Source organism: Podarcis gaigeae, assembly GCF_964106915.1.
Source record: "Podarcis gaigeae genome assembly, chromosome: 7".
In the NCBI taxonomy this organism is placed as follows: domain Eukaryota; kingdom Metazoa; phylum Chordata; class Lepidosauria; order Squamata; family Lacertidae; genus Podarcis; species Podarcis gaigeae.
This window is the reverse complement of record NC_139683.1, coordinates 91433811-91446047: the sequence shown is the minus strand read 5'-3', so window position 1 is coordinate 91446047 and position 12237 is coordinate 91433811.

Sequence of the window (12237 nt, the reverse complement as noted above, 5' to 3'; positions counted from 1 at the left end):
TTGGGCTAAAGCCATTAGAGCTGTGCCTGACACTTCAAAGTTCCATGAATATCTATATTCTTTATTGAAAAATAAAAATATTTTTGTACCCAGTATAAAACTTTAAGGCTCTTCCTTCTGCTGTTGAAATTTTATTTTGCTGAATCATATCCTTTACTACTAAGTCCTATTGATTTCAAAGTATCCATATGAGGTACTTCGGACACCCTTAAAATGCCCCCATTTCATGAAAGTGGGATTATTGAAGTACATCTGTAGCTGTCTCCAGCTGAAGTCAGTGGGTTTGTTTGGCTTTAGTTCAATTGTTCTCAATTGGATAATTATATTTAAAAATCAAGTACGTTAGGGGTACTTCTTATGTGACATTTTTCCAATATTGAGATTGTCCTTGAATAGATAAAAGTGTGTATGAAGTACAGTGTAAGAGTTTATCTTCATAGAATTGTAGAATTGGAAGGAACCACGAGGGTCATCTAGTCCAACCCTCTGCAATGCAGGAAACGCAACTAAAGCATTCAGGAAGATGGCCAACCTCTGCTTAAAAGCCTTCAATGAAAGAGTCCACCACCTCCCAAGGAAGACTGTTCCTGATGTTTCATCATAATTGCCTTTCTTATATCTTGAATTCATTGGTTTGGGTCCTACCCTCTGGAACAGGAGAAAACAAGCTTGCTCCATCTTCCATGTGACAGCCCTTTGGATATTTGAAGAAGGCTATCATGTCTCCTCTCAGTCTAGATTTGGCCCACTTCTCCAACCTGCTATCATCATCTTGAATCCCAATCCTGTCTTTCAGTTCGGTGTCACCTGTAAATTGGTTGAGCATCCCCTCAATACCTTCATCCAAGTCGTTTATAAAGATGTTGAACAACAACAGATCCAGGACAGAACCTTGTGACTGTTGGAGCTTCCGTACGACCGAGCTGTAATGGCTACTCCTCCGGCCCTATCTTCGGAACCCATCCAGGCTCTCCTCCGACAGTGATTAACGATCTAAGCCTTTGAATGAGACTTCAGGCACACTCTCCATACACGCAGGGTACTCGGACAGCAGCAGAAGGAGCCAGAAATATCTGCTACATTGCTACTTTATTTCTAACTACGTAAGAGAGAAAAGAATATGCATATTCTGTCTCTGTGAGAGACAGAAAACAACTGGACAAAGAAACAGGAAACCAGTAACATCAACATCCGTCTCCTGTCTCCCGTGAGACTTCCAACAGTTTGGAATGTCAATAGAGTCTTGTGACTCCAAGAACTGCACAGTGGCATAACAGAAACCTAACAGTGACACCCCACTTGTCACTTTTCCCAGGATGATGAGGAACCATTAGAGAGCTCTCTTTGAGTTTGGTCAGTCAACCAGCTACAAATCCACCTAACAGTTACCTCGTCCAGCCCAAATTTTACCAGCTTCTCTGCAATAATATCATGGTGGGCTTTGGCTAATGCCGTACTGAAAATAAATATACACTACATTCACAGCATTCCCCTGATCCACCAAGCTTGTAACCCTATATATATATAAAAAAGATTTTTGTGGCATAACTTGTTTTTGAGAAAACCATGCTGGGTCTTAGTAATCATAGCATCCTTTTCTCAGTGTTCACTGACCTACCGTTGAATTATCTGTTCTAGGACCTTTCCTTGAATTGATGTCAAGCTGAATGGTTGGTTGGATCTTCTCCCCACCCCCACCCCACCCCCTTTTAAAGATGGGGATAACATTTGCCCACCTGCAGTCTTCAGGGACTGTTCTCCAAGAATTCTCAATTATTATAGACAGAGGCCCTGAGATTGCATCCACAAGCTCCTTCAGTACCCTTGGGTGCAACTCATCAGGCCCTGGAGATTTGATTCCTTTTAAGTAGCCAGGTGTTCTCTTACCAATTCTTTTCCTATCTTGGGCTGCAACTCCCTCGCAATGTTTATTCAGTTATCACCAGGTTGGGCATCACTTTCCTTTTGGGTGAAGACAGAGGCAAAATAGGTATTGAGTAGTTCCACCTTTTCTCTATCACCCAATAGCATTTCCCTGTCTTCTCCATGCAGAGGACCTGCCACTTGCTTGTTCCACCTCTTGCTTTGAACATAGCAGAAGAAAACTTTTTTTTGATGATTTTTAACCTCCACACACTGCTTCCTCTGTCCCCCTCAGTACGGAGTCACCTTCCATCACCACATGCCTCTTCCTCCTCTATGGAGTGGCAGGATTCATTATGTACACTACTTTCCACAGCCACTTTGGTGTGTTCTGGGGTCTGCAGTTGCTGTCCTTGCTCCTCCAGCCCAGACTCAGGTGTCCAACCTCTGTACTCACAGCAAAATACATTCTCATGTCACAAATCATATGTGACAATGTGTATTAACTTTTTCTCATGAGCAGATTGTTTACAGTGCACAAAAACATTATGTAAGAGCTGACCATTTACAGGGCAACCAAAAGATAAAAAACATAAGAAGAGCTCTGATGGATCAGACCAAAGATCCACCCGCCTCAAAATCTGTTTCTGGGGACAGCAGCTCAAATTAAACCATGCTCAGAAATGCTTTGCTCTTGCTCTTTTGCTTTCCATCTCTCCACTAAAAAAGAATTCTGTGTATTAATAGAGGCATCCTCCTGGTTTGTGATAGAGAGGTTCTGATCCTCAGCCTCAATTCAGATTAAACACCATTCTTAGCACATCAGGAAGTTCCACCTCCCATTCTGCAAGCCATGACTGCAGATCATCTCTGAAAGCCACATTTCTCCTTTCTGCTTATCTTTCAGGTTGCATTGCTGTTATCATTCATGTCACGCCAAGCATTAAAGTTATGCACTTTTCCTACCTAAGGAAGTAATAGGTGTCAACCTCAGCAGCAGACATGACACGCTTGAGCACATGAATCAAAAGGGAATGTGTTTCTTCATGCCATGATGAATGCAACTGTACATAAGCATTAATTTGTCGGCTCCAAGTCTTAGCCCTGCTCCCATTTCCTTTCTTATTGTATTTGTTGAGATTCAATTGTAAGCTCTTCAAGGCACCAATCTGTCTCTTTCTATGTTTGTTAGCGGCTATGTACACCTATGGCGCTCGGCAATGAGTAATTTTCTCTCTGCCTCTGAGTAAAGAGAGGTTTAACAGAAAAGCAATGTAAATTGAAAGAGACTGGCTAAAGGGCTGCAAACAGTTCAAACTGTGTCAGGCACTGTGTTAGAAACATGCCACCGATGTCAGTGTGTTGTAACACAACTTGCAAACGGTCTTACAACCAGACAAGGATCTCCCACTACTGCATTCCCAAATGACTGGCAGGAAGCAACTCACATATCTCAGCCCACTTAAGTAGCGCTTCCTAAATTATGCAACTTTTCATTAATCAAGTCCAAGCTGCAATCAGCAACATAGGTGTGGACAATCACACCATGGCAAAGAGTGCTTTTTTAATGTGTCAATTAAACCAGCATGCATGTCTTCACTTTAGACTTCTACCTTGTCTCATCCCAGGACCTTAGGGAAGATGGCAACACAAAATTTCAACAGGCAGCCTGAGAAGGAGGAGGAGGAACAATAGTAGTCAACAAGTCACCCAGGCTTCTCAGTAAGTAGAAGTTTGAGAGGATAGTATTCTGTTTATTTGTATTATTCTGATAAGGAGGGAGAAGACAAGAAAATGCTGAACCTGCATCATGCCCATCCTGGGCATTTCTTTTTGAGTTTGCGGGGGGGGGGGGGGAGAAAGAGAGAGAGAGAATGAGAAGGATTAAATACTGACATCTCATTTTACTCCTCTCCATCAACCTGCTCTGTTTGGCCCTCTGCCCTTCCCTGTAAAGTTCTGGCCTTTTAGGACACCTTCACTTTCATGTTTCTCTTCTAAGAGTACAACCGAGCCATGCCTGCTTAGACATATTGTAGGCAGAGGTGCTTACTTCCGGACCCAGATAAATTGGGTTAGAATTGAAGCCTCAGGCATCAATATTTTCCAATCATAAATCCATAAGGATTTGGTGGGTTCTCTGGGTTACTGGGTAGAACATTAATTTGGAAGAGTAAACTTTAAAATTACCTCATTTATAGAGGTGATTTGGGGAGGGGTCATTTGAAAGAGGACTGAAATCGATCTGAAGCAAGATTGCAAAATTGCAAAATTTGAAGCAAACTGCTTGGCTGGGGTAGGATCAAATTACTTGAAGAATGTGTTTATTTGGGGTGATTTGGGTCAAACCTCAGCTTGTGTTCAATGAAATCATACTATAGTAAGTATTTCTTAATGTGTTTCTCTACCTATAAATTATTGCATGTAGCTGCATGATGTTGTAAAATCAATGTGGTGCAGTGGTTAGAGTGCTGGGCTGGGACTGGGAAGATTCCCTTTCAGCTGTGAATGTCACTGGGTGACCTGGGAATAGCCAGTATCTCTCAGCCTAACCAACAAGGTTCTTGTGGGGAGAAAATGGGGAAAGGATAATCTTGTAGCAGCTTTAAGCTCACAGTAGGAAAGATAGGGTTGCCATATGTCCTCTTTTTACAGCACACGTCCTCTTTTTCATGGGAATGTAAAATGAGAGTCATCAGAGCGATCCATAGTTAAAAGCAGAAGTCGGCACTTCAAGATATGGAAATCCTAAAAATAAATATTTTCTGGACTCTACTGCATTAGGTGCAAGTAGGGGGAAGAAGATGTCTGAATGCTTCTTAATCTTAAAAAACAAATTAACCTTTTTGAACATAGAAAGCCAGAGATACAGAGAGAGATGCTGAATTCTGAAGTGATGGTGGTTCTTCATCCTTTGCATCTGAAGCAAAGTCCCCTATCAGACCATGATGTCCAGAGTCTAACATTATGCAGCTACTACCACTGTTCATTTTTATGTGAGGAGCAGGCTTCCAAATGGTGGGATTTTTGTTCTTTAGGAAGTGTTGCCTGTTGAATAGAGGCCTCTTCCACAACTGTTAAAGGCACAGGAGAAAAGATGGCAACCCTGCATGTTCCGTGCATTTTGTAAATATACAACCTGAGCCATCTTGTAGCACAATTGAAATATTTATGTACTTATTTTATTGGCTCTGCTCCTCTGTGATCAGCAGTAGCTCGATTTGCAATGAAGGCTGCATTCCTCTGCTCCCTTTCTAGGTACACACAGAATCATGCAGACTCTTAAGCTGGAACTCACTTTCTCCTGCCTTAGTTCTCCATGTCAGGCTGCTGCTAAAGGCATAGGCATGGGACAAAGACATAGCATGGTGAATCTTAAGGCCATTATCCAATAGACACTGTCTGACTACTGCAGGGCTTATCTCCAGGTAAACTTGCATTGGAATGAGCTGCCTATGATAAAATAGCTATTCCTGAAGGTTACATTTTTCTGTCTTCTCTCTAGGGATGATGTATTGTCACTACACGTAAAGATTAATTGTAACAGCCAGGTATGTATCTTTGCAAGGAAGGAGGATAGGGAGAAAACCAGAACAATTTCACTCTGGCTCCTGTGGTACCGTAGTACCACCTCCCATGACCCCCATCTCTTGTGACCCTCTGGCTCAAGGCCTGCCATCCCCAATGGGCAAGGCTGCCACTGGTGAATGTTTCTTCTGACCTTGAAATCTGTGAATTTTTATTGCCTTCAGGCAGGGCTGACACAGCAGGGAATTACCTAAAAAAACCCCACAGAAGAATTCTCCTTAATCTGCTCTTAAACCCAAGTGAGACAGCGATTGGGGGGGGGGGGCAACAGCTTTCCCCAGGAGCAAAATAAATGCTAAAAAATTCAAAAAGTGAAGGTTCAGGTTTGCCCTCAGGCAAAGCAAGCTGAGCCTCAAAGCACAACAGCCTAGCAAGAAAATAATGAAATGCAGACCAAAGTGACCTTCACATGTTGTGGAGAAAAAATGTGCCAGTTTCAAAATGGTCTTCTTCTTTTGGGTCATGGATTTGAGCTGGTAGTTAACAGAAAGTTCTGTGCCCAAAGTAGGCCAAATAAGTTCTTCTCTGCATTGGTGGATTTCAAGATGGCATTATTATTACAGCCAGTAGTATTCAGCATCATATTACCATTGTGTCACCAATGGGCATAGTATTTAACAGATTAACAAATAATATGAGTCTCTGCCTGAAGAACATTCACTATCAAAATGAGTGTCTCTCCTAGTTAGAAGGATGCTGGTTGCATCTAAGGTTCCACCAAACCATATTGAGAGGGGCCCTTTGTAGAGCCTTTGTAGAGGGTGGCCTTTGTAGAGCACATTCACAGTGATTTGTGCTCATGATGCTATTTGGGCAGACATACACAATCCTCCTTTCCAGACTGTTTTAACCTAGAATCATAGAGTTGGAAGAGACCACAAGGGCCATCGAGTCCAACCCCCTGCCAAGCAGGAAACAACATCAGAGCACTCCTGACATATGGTTGTCAAGCCTCTGCTTAAAGACCTCCAAAGAAGGATTCTCCACCACACTCCTTGGCACTAAATTCCACTGTCGAACAGCTCTTACTGTCAGGAAGTTCTTCCTAATGTTTAGATGGAATCTTCTTTCTTGTAGTTTGGATCCATTGCTCCGTGTCCACTTCTCTGCAGCAGCAGAAAACAACCTTACTCCTTCCTGCAAAAGTTCACACTGGTTCAGTTCTAATCAGTGCCTATCCTGTAACTTCCTGCTGAAATTTTGTAACATTTTAAACCACAAAGGTTCTGATTTATTTTTTACCTGCTTTGCTTGCGCTGTAGCCTCTCAAGACATACCTAATGAGGTTGCACTGGAGAAGCCAGCAAAAAAAAGACCTGGAGCTGACTATGGCTCAGATCATCAGCTTCTTATAGCAAAATTCAAGCTTAAACTGAAGAAAGTAGGACAAACCACTGGGCCAGTAAGCTACAATCTAAATCAAATCCCTTATGAATACACAGTGGAAGTGAGGAACAGGTTTAAGGATTTAGATTTGCTGGACAGAGTGCCTGAAGAACTATGGATGGGGGCTCACAACATTATACAGGAGGCAGCAACAAAAACCATCCCAATGAAAAGGAAATGCAAGAAAGGATAGTGGCTGTCCAACAAGGCCTTACAAATAGCGGGGGAGAGAAGGCAAGCAAAATGCGAGGAAGATAGTGAAAGATACAGGAAATTGAATGCAGATTTCCAAAAAATAGCAAGGGCCTTCTTAAATGAGCAATGCAAAGAAATAGAGGAAAACAACAGAATGGGAAGAACCAGAGATCTGTTCAAGAAAATTGGAGATATGAAAGGAACATTTTGTGCAAAGATTACCATAATAAAGGACAAAAGTAGTAAGGACCTAACAAAAACAGAAGACATCAAGAAGAGGTGGCAGAGGAATTATACCAGAAAGATATGGATGGCTTGTACACCCCAGGTAATGTGGTTGCTGACCTTGAGCCAGACATCCTGGAGAGTGAAGTCAAATGGGCCTTAGAAAGCACTGCAAATAACAAGGCCAGTGGAAGTGATGGTATTCCAGCTGAACTATTTAAAATTTTAAAAGATGATGCTGTTAAGGTGCTACACTCAATATGCCAGCAAATTTGAAAAACTCAGCAGTGGCCAGAGGATTGGAGATCAGTCTACATCCCAATCCCAAAGAAGAGCAGTGCCAAAGATTGCTCCAACTACCGCACAATTGCACTCATTTCACACGCTAGCAATGTTATGCTTAAAATTCTACAAGGTAGGCTCAAGCAGTATGTGAACCGAGAACTCCCAGAAGTGCAAGCTGCATTTAGAAGAGGCAGAGGAACCAGAGACCAAATTGCAAACATGCACTGGATTATGGAGAAAGCTTGAGAGTTCCAGAAAGACATCTACTTCTGCTTCATTGACTATGCAAAAGCCTTTGACTGTGTCGACTACAGCAAACTATGGCAAGTTCTTAAAGAAATGGGAGTGCCTGATCACCTCATCTGTCTCCTGAGAAATCTCTATGTGGGTCATTTTCTGTGACTCTCCTGACCCTTTAATGTACAGGCAACTGTCAGCAAGACTCTTCCTGAAACCTAGCTCCTCTAAAGCTTCATTCAGGCACATGCAACAACGGCAGCAAGGATACTCATCGCTAAGAATTGGAAAACTCAAGATCTACCCACACTGGAAGAGTGGCAGATGCAACTGATGGACTATATGGAACTCGCCGAGATGACTGGCAGAATCCGAGACCTGGGAGAGGAGAGGGTCGAAGAAGATTGGAAGAAATTCAAGATTTATTTTAAAAAAACTGCAATTTGGTTGAATGTTAAGAAAGGATGCTAGATCATAAATAATTATGCACCACTAAATTAGATGGAATTAAGATGATAAGTAAGTTTGAGGAAAAATTACAAACCTATTGGAGAATTAATAGACTATATTTAAATGAATGTGACACAAGATTGTAAACAAGATGATAAATTGCGGGCAAGAATTGACAATGATGCAAGTGGGAGCGGGAGGTGTGAGGGAGTCCAAAGATGTTAAGAAAGTATGTTATGATATATGTTATACTGTTTTTTATCTTTGCATTTATGTTTAAAAATCCTAATAAAATATATATTAAAAAAAAATAAAGCTTCATTCAGGCACAAGTTCCAATTTCTGGCCGACTGTTTCAAACCGTAAATTGACTTGTGAAGTCTCCATACGGTACCTTGCTCTTTGCCCTCAAACCCTGGAGGAGGAAGCATGTACAGATCCTCCTGGAAGTCTGAGTTCAAGTAGGCTACATCCACATCAAAGTGATGAACCAGAAAACCTCTTTGTGCAGCAATGTCTAAGAGCATGCGCAGAGTTTCGCTTCTGGAGGTAGGAGCATATAACTCAGTATAATGCAGCCCCTTCCGCTGCGTGAACCCTCTGGCTACTAGCCTAGCCTTGTACTGTGGTTCTCCAGTTGCTGTGGGTTTAAGATGATAAACCCAGCGGCTACTCACGGCCTGTTTGCCCACTGGTAATTTGTGAGGGAGAACACACCTAGAGATTCCATTGAGCTCATCTCCTTCTGCATTGCCTCATGCCATTTCCTAGTTTCTTCCTGAGGCAGTTTCTGAACATCCTCAAAACTCTCAGGTTCACACTGTGCCATACCAACCCACACACTAGTGACTGCAAACCTGTCAGGAGGTTTCCCTTCCGTTGCCTGAGTTGAATGGCGCAACCCAACTTCAGGTACCCCCTCTGACCCACTAGGGCCAGCCAGAACGTCCTTGGCATCAGAAAGTTCCCCCTCTGACTTACTGCGCCGTCAGGACTTCTCAGCTGAACCTGTGGGAGAAGAAGGAGCACTGCTTTAGGAGTTCTTCCCTCTACCTGCTCTGGGTCAGGACTCTGTGCCTCAGCAGCAGTTTCAACCTCTTCCTCTTCTTCATCAGCAGAGTCAAGCAGATCCTCTGAAAGAACATCAGGGTTCCCATGTATGCGTGTCCACCCACTATGCTCACAGAATTCAGCACTGTTGCTGAGCAGAATTCTGGACTGATTCCCTGATGCATTGGCAAATCTCCACCTCTTGGTCCCTGGCTCATACCCACAGAAAATCATCTTTTGGGACCTAGGGCCACCCTTTCTGCGCTTGGCCTTTGATATGAGGACCCAAGCCTCACAGCCAAAAACACAGAAGAAATGCACCTTGGGCTTCTTGCCGTGCAGCAGAAAATAGGGTGTGTCCCCTACCACTGAATTAAATGACCTGTTCAAGGTAAAATTGGCCGTCCGCCAAGACTCCCCCCAAAAGCGCTGTGGGACCCCAGCATCAAACAGCAATGCTGCGGACATCTGCAGCATTCTGTTCCGGTGTTCTGCAATGTCATTCTGCTGAGGACTGTATGGAACTGTCAACCTGTGTTGAATTCCCTTCTGGCGGAAGAAACTTTAAAGTGCAGACCTGGTGAATTTTCCACCCCAGTCACTCTGAAAGTTCTGTACGTGCGTGGAAAATTGCAGTTCCACTGCCGCAATCCAGTCTCTGATCAGCGGTGCAGCCTCACTCTTGTGTTTAAGTGTGAACAGCCAGCCATTCCTTGAAAAATCATCTATCAGCACCAATGCAAATTTGGCCCCGCCCAGACTGGCTACTGACATAGGACCACACAAATCTGCATGCACCAGCTGAAATGGCCTAGTGGCCCTCTTTTCAGACCTTGGGTATGTGCACATTTTCACCTTTGCATGCTTACACGCTCTGCATTTAAGAAACTTAGCACAGGATTTCATTTTGCACCCCTCAGTACATTCTGGGATCTTCTTCATGTAACCCCACAACACGTGAGCCATCCGTCTGTGCCAGAGATGAGCACATGCATCATGGACTGGAATGTTGGCACATTGCGCTTGAGCTGCTTCCGTGGTATCTGGACCTGCAAGAGAAGCTTCTAGCACAAACAGCCTATCTTTACATTCCACACTGACTAGTTGTTGCCCATCCCTGGAAATAGAACACATGTTATTCACAAAACAGACTCTAATTATCAGCAACAAGAGCGCCGACAGATAGCAACGTGCAGGACAGTCCAGGAATTACAAACACCTGTATTGAATCCTGTAAGAAAGAACAAAACAGTGAGCCAGTCTGTGTCAGAGCACACTTAGTCCCATCTGCCAAACAAACAGATTTTCCAGAGACTACAGAAGTGCAGTTCCTCAGAAAACCATCAGAGGGCACAAGATGATGGGAAGCTCCACTGTCAACGACGAAGGTCAGCACAGCGTCCTGTTTATTTAATTTTTTAAAAAATAATTTTTATTAGGTTTTCACATTTTACACATCCACAGCGTCCTGTTTACAGCTCTGGAATGCTGCCATAGAAGCTGCCAAATGTTTGTGTTCAGAGCCATCTCTTCCAGTTGCCTTTGGCTTTTGCTTCCCACATTTTGAAAAGCTCATAATCTGGTTGCTCTGGGAGAAGACCTTGGGCCCTTCTTGCGCCTCCACCGGGCAGTCTCTCACGAGATGGGAGGGGGAGCCACATCGAGGCAAAAGCTCTCACAGCTTCCCCTCCAGCCATTCCTGCGGTCACTGCACCCCCACCTTTGGGTGCACAGCCTGGGCCTGCACGCTCCCCAGCACTCTGGTTTTGGGCCTCCTCATCACATGGCCTCCTGGAGACAAAGCAGCAACCCCCAGCTGTAACTTCAGGAATGTGGCCTTCAGCCCCCACTGGTCCCTTGACTCCCTCTTGGCCCTTGGCTCCTGCTAAGCCTTCACACAGACTCTTCAACACCTGCCAGGCGGCCTGGGCCGTCTTAAAACCCTCTAGGTGGGGTAACAGCAAAGCATCCACACTTGCTCTCAGCATACAGAGCTCTCTCTGCTCTTTTTGCAGAGCAGCCTCCACGTTTGCTACACCAGCACCAGCACCAGCACCAGCACCAGCTCCAGCTCCAGCTCCAGCAGCAGCTTGCATGGGTGGGGCCGGCTCCTTCGGGAATGGACTCCAGAGCCCTGTGACCAAAAACAACCCCCTTGCTCTTCTGGACCAGTTCTGGCCGGTGATCTTCTCAAACGGAACATTAAAAGATTCCTGGAGTTCAGTCATCTCCTCTCTCGGTCCTCCCTTGGGGCTCAAAAGTACTCATGCGTACCAGCCGTCTTCTGAGCAGAGGCCTCCAGTAACTCTTGGCAACACACAGCTTGCAGCCAGCAAGGCTCCCTGCTTTCCTCCAGGCAGGGTCTCAGAGCTGGGCTTTCTTCTTCAGCAGCCAGCAGCTTTTCAGCACACAGCACATAAAAGCAGGCTTTCTCTGACGGCGTAAAAACTTCAGTTCCATAACCTCTGAGAAGATTTATTGCTCAGAGAGATAAAAGTCCGGCGCGCTTCTGCTGCAGCAGGCCTTCCAAAGGCATTCCAAAAGCACACATTCCAAAGCTCTAAGCAAAAGCAGAGTCTAGCAGTGGTCAGAAATTAAGCCTTCTGTCTTCTGTGTGTTGATGTGCATAAATCAGGCTCTCACGCAGAGTTAGTAAAACTAAAAGCACTTTAATTACAGCAGAAACTATCCACAATCATGGAACATCATACAAACGTGTCTGTCCCGAACAAAAGTGAAAGCAGAACAGAAAAAAGGACTGACACTCTCCGAAGTGACGCAGAGTCTCACCCCGCCCCACAGTAGGCAAGACGCACACTCTGAGCTGTTTAACCCTGTAAGCTCAGGTTTTCCTCACAGTGGTTGCTATGGGGTTGGGGTGGGTGTTTGAAGTGGAAAAGAGTGGTTTTAGGAAGGTGTGTTGGGAAGAAGAAGGGGGAGAACAGCCTTGGGCAGGCT